The 9597-nt window shown below is 42.9% G+C and overlaps 1 pseudogene; it reads left to right on the top strand.

Annotated features, from left to right (window-relative positions):
• Positions 1–420: 420 nt before the first annotated feature.
• Positions 421–5466, top strand: LOC134387652 (AP-3 complex subunit mu-2-like; annotated as a pseudogene).
• The last annotated feature ends 4131 nt before the right edge of the window (positions 5467–9597 follow it).

The raw sequence follows: 9597 nt of genomic DNA on the forward strand, positions 1-9597 counted from the left end.
AGAAAAATTTGCACAATTATCACTCTTTGTTTTGTTTATAGAATGCTAAATGATTCACTTAACAGACTCTTTTCAACAATTAACAGAACTCACTTAGCTGAACAAATATATTTGTTATATGGTGTCACGCATATACAAACACAGGATTCTTCTTAGTTAGAACCTCACAGAAGCAACCAGTTACGGATCCTGATTTACAGAAAGTCTATTCTGCAGTTTCCGTCTTTAACATTTCCTTTAATAATATAAGATTATCCATTTCTTGTGCAACGTGATGGGTACTTCTAGTGATAAGCTATATTCCTCCGTACATATCAAAATTATGTTTGTTTTCTGAATTGAATAATTTAAACTTCAAATAGATGACCACTACTTTAACTTCTAAATACATTTTCCTCAACTGAGAGGGGAGGAAGGGCGATGTGGAATATCGAGCACGTCAAAGGTAAGTCAGTCCTCTAATTGAAAGCCACTGTAGCAAAATGTTATCAGAGCAAGTTCTTGTTTTGTTTTGTTTTGTTTTGTTTATTTTTTCCTCCCTGGAACCAAGTATGATAGATGAAGGTTTGCAATAATAGTTTTTTTTGTTTGTTTGTTTTTTAGCACTGAGACAAAGCTAATAAGCAGTGGGTTTTGTTAGCCAATTATACACAAGCAGAGATTCTGGAGAATAAAAGATTAGAAAGCTTACTTTAAATCTGCCCTTGTGAATGTGTTAAAGAAACAAGCCTTAATAGTTATTAGGTTACTTTGAAAATAAAATGATGTGATTCAGGTCTATTTTATTCAACTTGTCTTTAGAAAATATCCTGTGGAACTATCCAGGGGAAAGATAGTTAGCACAACAGCATCCTGGGAAGAGATAAAAAGAAAAGAAAGGAAAAGCTCTACCGAAAAAAAGACATTACAAGAATAAACCAAATATTATTTATATTAATGTAATAAGCAAATATAAAATCATACTTTGGGCTACTGTTATCTTATTCATATAGGTTTGATATTAATATAATACTGTCATTTCTTTCTGCTCAGAAATGATCTATTTACTTATGTTTCATGTAAACACCTATGCATTATAGTGCTTTCATGTATAGCTCGGAATCCTATCTTCAATTTTATGTTTGTCAAGAATTTCCAAGCAGTGTAAATACGTTTAGGTTTTCGAGCCATAAAAACTATGTCAAATAAGCATGTGCAATTAGTTATCTGAGATACATACATATAATGTATACAGACACACAGAATAAGAAAGATAGAGACTTTAAATCACTGAGCAATCTATAAATTTGAATTTTTTTGCCTTTAAACTTTTTAAATTTTGAATTAATTTTAAACTCACATAGGAGTTGCAGAAACATAGAGAGTTCCTATGTACCTTTTCTCCTGTCTTCTCTAGTGATCACATCCTGCACAATTGTGGTACAATCACCAGAGCTTGAAAATTGACACTGGTACAATACTATAAACAAAACTACAGACTTCATTCTGTTTTAACTAGTTTTTATGTGCACTTTTTTTTTTTCGGTGTATACAAGTCTTACCACTTATATAGATTCATTTAACCACCACCGCAATTGTGGTACAGACTTTCTATCACCTAAAAGTAATATTCTCTTCAATTTTAAACTTAAAAGTACAAATTAGTATAATGTGCCTAGAAAATCCACTTTTGCTTTCATTTCTAAATTTAGTCCTCACTGTAGTGTATAATTTAATTTAATTTATTTTATTTTTTGTCACTGATGGGCTAATTTTGTCTGTCATTGAACTAGATACTGGACACTAAGTATTAATAATAAACATGTAAAGAAAACAAAAGAGACTGTATCTAAAGACTGTGATCAAGTTTTAAATGAGACAAGGTGTTCCCAGATGAGTTTAAATTGGGATCAGGACAAGAGGTTCAGGGAAACAAAGAGTATGACAGTAACTTAGCCTCAGCACCATAAACTATGTATGCAAATTAGGAAACCAAGTGTGGGAAAAAAACTGTGGGAGTGAAAAACGTTTTTAAAAATCATTTTAATGTGAAAGCTTTGGCTCCACGAGGACTCAATTAGATCTTTAACAGAGACTGTAAGGGACTCAGAAGGCAGCCAGCAGTAAACATGATGTCCAAGGAAGGCAGAAGTCTAGAAAGTCACAATGGGTGACTAGGAGTTATAGCAAAAGACTGGCAGCTCTTAGTTGAAAAGAGTTCGTGATGGATAAATGCTCTGGCTCATGAATACAACAGATTAGCGGTTGCTGGTGTTAAGGAAGAGCAGGGGTGGAAGGGAAGTAGGTGTCCTTATGAAAGGCTAACACCAGGGATCCTTGTACTGATGGAAATATTTTGTATCCTTAATGTATCAATATCAATATCCTGCTTAGGACATTGTAATCTAGTTTTACAAAATGCTGTTGGGAAAAACTGGAAAAAAAGAGTATATGGTATCTCTATAGTATTTCTTACAAATGCAGGTAAATATGCAATTATCTCACAATAAAATTTAATTAAAAAATGATTGTATGCTAAGCATCATAAAGGGCTCTTTGCACTATCAAAATCTGCAGTTTGCAGGGGATTTATTTTTTGTCTCAAAATGATGTAAGATTTCTAAGCAAATGTTGGCACATGTGGGAGGGAGAAACAAACATGAAACTCACTCTTTAAAGGGTGATATGATCAGTTGCCTTCCCCGTGTTCATTCAGGCTGCTTCCTCTTAATTCCACTTAATTCCTTCTGAAGTGGAATAACATGACATGGATCTGAAAGCTTCATTCCTTTATGCAAAAGTTTATCATAAGGCAAAGAACCCAGCACCGTGCACTGTAACATCCAGGCATATGATAAGTTTGTTTAAACTGTCTCTATAAATTGATTACAAGTTATGACTAATGATTCTCAATTTCAAAGATAACAAACTGGCAGACTATTATGAAGAGTAGAATAATGGAACACCAAATACATACATCAAATAAAATTAACCAGAAATGTGAAAATTAACCGTTACTATGATAGTTGATGAAGATAATGTAATAAAGTTCTTTGATTAGAAAAATAAATATATGTCCCAAGAACAGTCTTCTATGTGATTATTTTACAATTTGAAAAAAAATACTTCGGTAAAATTTCACAAAAATGATATTCAGATCATAATACAATTAGTGTAAATATTTTGTTACAAATGGAATAATAAGTTTACTGTGTGTTTTCTTGATGGAAACCAGTTAACAAAGGAATCCTCCAGAGATCTTTCTTTAATCTTTACGTTAATAATAAAAATAGGAAAAGTATATAATTTATTCCTTATGTTTACAGACAACGCTGAGCACTTCTTCATAGTGAAAATTCAAGCCAGTGGGGAAATTTTTGTAATAAAATATGAATATGGAGAAGTGGAAAGTGGGCTTTACGTGATTAATTTAGGGTAGTTTTCCAAGGGGTGGTGGGGAAGCTTTCCAAAATCATGTTTCTTGAATACAGGACAGATGTAGGAGTCATTTTAGATTATTTCTGGAAGGCAATGACACTGAGCTTTCACAGAGAAAACAGACCAAAGAAATGTAATGGGAAGCTGTATCCCACTGTCGTAAAGGACAGTGTTTCTATGAAATATCATTTGTAATTCGGGTCACTAAATTGCCACAAAGACGTAAGAGAACTCTGAAAGGTCTAGAAGGTCTAGAGAGTAGCTAAAATGGTCAAAAGAATATAGAATGTTTCATATAAGAATAAGAAAAATTTGAAAAATATTTATCTCAGTACAAAAAGATAAGGAGAGACTATAGAGTTGCACAGCCACACCCATAAGGTATTCATTAATAATCAATATCAAGTGGATGGTGTCTTTCATGGTGTGCTGGAAAGTTCTATTCTTAACTCTTTATAGGTCAAAAATTTATCTATGGTTGATGAAGGCAAATGATATATTATTATCAAATTTTCAAGGAATAATAAAGCTTAAAAGAATAACAAAATGTTACATTCCTAAGGTAATATTTTGAAGATAATAAAAACCATAAAGAAGCAAAATATAACAAGATTAAGTCTGGTAAATATAAGTGTACATATCTTAATTAAAGTTCCAAAGTGAACTAAACCAATAAGCAGGAGGAGAGAGGAATGTTTTCAGAATATCTTGAGTTGGAAGATTCATGACGTTTTTCTTGATCACAGGTCACTGTAAGCCATGACATGTTCACATGTGAAGTGAGACACATGACAACACTATGACTTTAGAAGGAATTATTAGAAATAAAATATTCGTGCCAAGGGAAATAATAGCTCGACTGTATTTTACGTTGGTCAGGACTGAAGACCACGTCACACACCTATTTGGTTAAGAACACACTCGCGACTGTCGCCGGGAGCCCGCCTGTGACGGCGGAGGGGACGGGGCGACTCCGGGGACGGAGCGCGGGCTCGGGCGGTATGTCCAGGTGCTGGTCCAAGAACCGGGGTGCAGAGGGGAGCTTCAGGCTCCTGCAGGAGAGGAAGACTTGAGCCTGGTCTGGAAAGGATTATTTTGGAGTCTGCTGAGAGCCAGAAGACAATGTGGTTGTGGTTTCGGAGGCAATGGAAGAGATGCTTGACAATGGGTTTCCACTGGCTACCGAGTCAAACATCCTCAAAGAACTGACAAAGCCTCCTACCCTCCGAACGGTTGTCAACACCGTAACCGGAAGCACCGATGTGGGTGCACAGCTCCCCACTGGGCAGCTGTCAGTGGTGCCTTGGCGGGACTGGAGTGACATATACCAGCAACGAGGCCTACTTTGATGTGATTGATTGAAGAGACTGATGCCATTACTGATAAAGCAGTTTCCACAATTACTGCTGAGATCCAGAGGGTGATTGATTGCTGGGTCAAGCGGACTGGAACGCCAGACCGTGCACTCCCCTTCATGAACCCCAGGCTGCTGGATGATGTCAGCTTCCACCCTTGTGTTCATTTCAAGCACTGGGAGTCCGAGCTCATCTCTCCTTCATCCCTCCTGATGGAAACTTTTCCTGCTCTCTTGCCATTCTGGTTGCATTTCCCGTGTATGTCAAACATAACATCAGCTTCCGGGACAGCAGCTCACTCAGACGCTTTGAAATAACAGTGGGACCCAAGCAGACCATGGGGAAGACCACAGAGGGAGTGATTGTTACCAGCCAGATGCCCCAAACAGTCCTGAACATGAGCCTCTCTCCATCTCAGGGGACACACATTTGACCCAGTCACAAAGATGCTGTCTTGGGATGCAGGGGGAAAAAAAATCCCCAAAAGCTACCAAGTTTGAAGGGGACCATGAGTCTTTAGAAAGGAGCCTCTAAACCAGATGAAAATCCCCCAATTAACCTGCAGTTTAAAATGCAGCAGCTGGCCATTGCTGGACTCAAAGTGAGCCGTTTGGATATGTCTGGAGAAAAGCACAAACCCTTTGAGGGCATAAAATACATGACCAAAGCCGGAAAGTTCCACGTTCGAACCTGAAGGGAGAGTTCTGAAGAAGGAACAGTCATGAACGCTTTTTCATTTCTTACTTGTCTAAAAGTAAAAAATGTCAGCCTGTCTCCTAGGTCAGTCCCCTGCTGGACCTGCCTGCTCCCTGTTTTCCTCTGTCTGCAATGCCATGGGACTAAGCAAGAGAGAGAAGGGTCACCATGGAGAGCTGGACAGAACGAAACACGGTCGGCACCATCTCAGCTCTCCAAGAAGAGATGCATGAGGGAGGACAGAGACGCTGGACGCCACATTAACTGTTTTTAACATAGAAAAAGACTAGCATTTGTCGCTTGCTAGGCTCTACTGACCTAAAGCCAATGAAAGACTTCTTTGATGATTTTTTTTTTAAAGGTAGAGAGATTAGAAAGAAAGAAAGGTTGGAAGTAAAATGAGTGTTAGTCTCTGAAAGGCCAGTTAAGGATCTAATCTGTGAGGGAGAGGAGGGAGGAAACAGTAATAAGGAAGAGTCATGTGGAGACATAGTAAAATGAAAGATTGTCAAGAAGAGTGATCAGACTCCACCTTAAGGAGGGTTGGGAAGAATAGAGTGGAATTGGTTTCTTTCTCATCCCTCTGCTGTCATGTGAAAAGCATTTGTTCTAGAAATGAACAGGAGACTTGTAAAAAAAGAAAAAGAAAACACTCACAAGGGCCGGCCCGTGGCTCACTTGGGAGAGTGTGGTGCTAACACCAAGGCCACAAGTTCGGATCCCTTTATAGGGATGGCCGGTTGGCTCACTTGGGAGAGTGTGGTGCTGACAACACCAAGTCAAGGGTTAAGATCCTCTTACTGGTCATCTTTTAAAAAACAAAAACAAAAACAAAAAAAACCCACAAAAAACTCCCACTTCCCCTTTCTGCTCCCACCTCCCCACAGCACCCCAGCCTCAGGACCTGCCTCCTTCCCTCCCTCCTGCCCTTTCCCTCCTTTTCTTCCTCTCAAGCCCCAATCAGGTCCCTCCCCATGTGCTGAAGGGGAAACTGAAGCAGAAGCTGCAGGACCTGCCCAGGCCACACCAGGCCACACTGTCCCTCCTGGGCTTCTCTGTCTCTCTCTCTCTGTCTCCCTGTCCCTCTCTCTCTGTCTGACTCTGTGTCTCCATCTCTCTCCCTCTTTCCCACCAACCACCCTCCCCTGAGCCGACACCACCCTGTCCAGCCACCACACCCTCCCTGCAGCCAGACCTACCTGCCACCTGTTCTGAAGTGTCCTGAGGCAGGCACTGGCCAGCACATTCCAGGGCCCTCCTCGGCCCAGCCTGGGCCCAGGGCAAGATCCTGCCAGGACTGGCTGGAACTGCTTCTGTGTCAGGACAACTTCAGAGAACAGCAAACCTGTCCAATGGGTTTGAGATCTGCCTGGAACAGGTCTTCCTGCCCCCGCATTGAGACTGGAGGACCTGGGCTGAAGGGACCAAATGACACACCTGGCCCAGCAGCCCAGTCCGGGTCAGAGTTGCGTCCTGAAGTCAGGGATCCAAGGCAGGCTGGATGGTGAAGGGAGATCAGCAGTTCCCCTGTCGCCCCGAGGGGAAGAATTATCAAGGAGAAAGCACGGCATGTGCACAGGCACAGAGGAGGGAGAGCATCGAGGGACCGTGTGCAGGGGCCAGGGGGTGTGAGGGCCAATGGACTGGGAAAGGGGGGCAGGACAATGGAGGCCTTTACTCCAGGGGCAGTAGGGAGCCATTGAAAGTTATAGAGCAATGGAGAGGTATGGTCAGGGTGGGGCTAGAGATCACTCTATCTGCTATCGTGCTGGACAGGGTGGGGCACAAAGGCCGCACTTGGGATCAGAAGGCTCATCTGTTTGGTTTTGTCCCTGGAGGCATGGGGAGCCATGGGAGGATTTAGAGCACCAGAGAAGACACAACTAGGACAGGGGGCAAAGCAAGGGGGATGCGGGGTCCAGGGAAGAGGACATGGGGAGGGCTGTATAAGGGGAGGGGAGAGGAGGAGACATGGCCAGCCATAGGCTTGGGGCCACATATTTATCCAAGAAGCATTTATTAATTGCCCCCCATGCTGTTTGCAGGTGCCAGGGCCATGACAGAGAACAGAGCATGCCCCAAGGATGCTGCCAGGTTGCAAAGATGAGGGTCATTTGGCAGCACAGGGTACTGATGCATTGGCCCTTCAGGGGCAGTCCTTGCAAGGGGCTTCACACCCAGCTGTCCTCCTGGGTGTGGATACAGCAGCCAGCTTGGAGTGCTGATGTCACCTGTTCCGGGACTTTCTGAAACTTTTCCTTGGATCCACTGCCCAGCCCCAAGGGAAATTCCAGAGCAGCCAGAGGCTGGTCCTGGCTGACTCATTTTGGGGCTCCTGAGGGGCACTGAGGTCATTTGGAGAACTTCATGGAAACTCAACCACCCTGCTCTCGGCCCTGATCCTGCTGTATCCCACAGGGGCTTGGGAAGAACCCGGACTCCCCAACCCCAGCCCCAGGTGGGGCACCCCCATCAGAATCTGCAGAGCAGGGTGGGAATCTAGGTCCCCACAGGTGAAAATCTGGGGGAGGGGGATTTGAGCTGCCCTGGGGTGTTTTTCACCCTCTGCTGGTCATCTCACGTCCCCAGGGCTGCAAGGATGATCAGTACAGTGTGACTCCATTTATATGAAATGTCCAGAACAGGCCAAACCACAGAGACAGAAAATGGATTCCTGGCTGCTGGGAGCTGGAGAAGGGGATGGGGTTGATGGTGAATGGAGATGGGGTCTCCTTTTGGGGTGATGGAATGTTCTGGAATTAGATAGGGGGTGGTTATACACTGTGCATGTACTAAATACCTCAGAATTGTACACTTTGAAATGGTTAATTGTATGGTAAGTGAATTTCACCTCAGTAAAAAAAGAACAGAAAGAGAAAGCAGCCTGGCAGTCACATGGTGATGGCTCCAACTCAAGTGGCCAACACGCTGCTTAGGTCAGGTTGGAGTTCCAACTCTAATTATAAAGCCCCTCGCTGGAGAAGCTCCATGGCCACCACCTGTGATAGTCACATGGAGAGCACCGATACCTGGTAGGACATGATGGGAGGGCTCTGCTCCTCTGAGGTCCTCCTCCCAAAACCCACCACCATGAGAAAAACACCAGACAAATCTCAATGGAGGAGCCATCTACAAAATACCTGCCCAGTCCTCCTCAAAGCTGCCCAGGCCTGGCCGATTAGCTCAGTTGGTGAGAGCACAGCCTTGTAACACCACAGTCATGGGCTCAGATCCCTTTATTGAGTACAGACCAGCCAAAAAAAAAAAAAAAACTGTCCAGGCTTCAAAAGTCCAAGAAACGGTCACAATCGAGAGGAGACTGAGGAGACATGACAACTAAGTGTCCTGTGAGATCCTGGGGCAGAAAAGGGGCATTAGAAGAAATCTGAAGAAACCTGCATGAAGTATGGACTTTAGTTAATAACAAGGTATCAATGTTGACTCATGAGCTGGGACAGATGCACCACTCTGTGCAGTGTGGGAGCAGCAGGCTGCCCTCTGCCGCACATGGGCTGCTCCAATGTGGTCCTCAAGGTGCAATTAGGGGCTCTAGCTCCAGTGGCTACAAACGAGTCTCCTATAATGTAGCCTGATCATGGAGTGTCAATCCATTAGTTAATGGGAATTACAGGTCCCACCCACTCTTGGGCTGGAGGCAGGATGGAGGGGTCACTTTGTGGGCTCTGTCCTCCACACAGACTTTGGAAAGGAAGCTGCACTGTTTACAGCTCAGTGCCCCAGTGCAGGAGAGTGTAGCTGCCTCTACATCAAGGTGGGCAAACTCCAGCCCACAGACGAAACCCAGCCCGTTGTCTGTCCATAGAAGAGCCAAATGCTAAGAGTAACTTTTACATTTATTTATTCTCTCATTTTGTGGGCAGCTGGCTGGTGAGGGAATCCAAACCCGGGACCTTGGTGTTTATCAGCATTGCGCTCAAACCAAGTGAGCTAACTGGCTAGCCCTTACTTTTACATTTTTACATCTAAAAAAAAATCAAGAGAAGAATCATATTTTGTGACATGTAAAAAATATGAAATTCAGTGTCCACATCAATGTTCAGTAATAAAGTTTTTTTTTTAGAAGCCATAGACATAAAATGAAATTTTAATAAACAGAATCAGTATAAAC

Source organism: Cynocephalus volans, chromosome 10 (assembly GCF_027409185.1).
Source record: "Cynocephalus volans isolate mCynVol1 chromosome 10, mCynVol1.pri, whole genome shotgun sequence".
Taxonomy (NCBI): domain Eukaryota; kingdom Metazoa; phylum Chordata; class Mammalia; order Dermoptera; family Cynocephalidae; genus Cynocephalus; species Cynocephalus volans.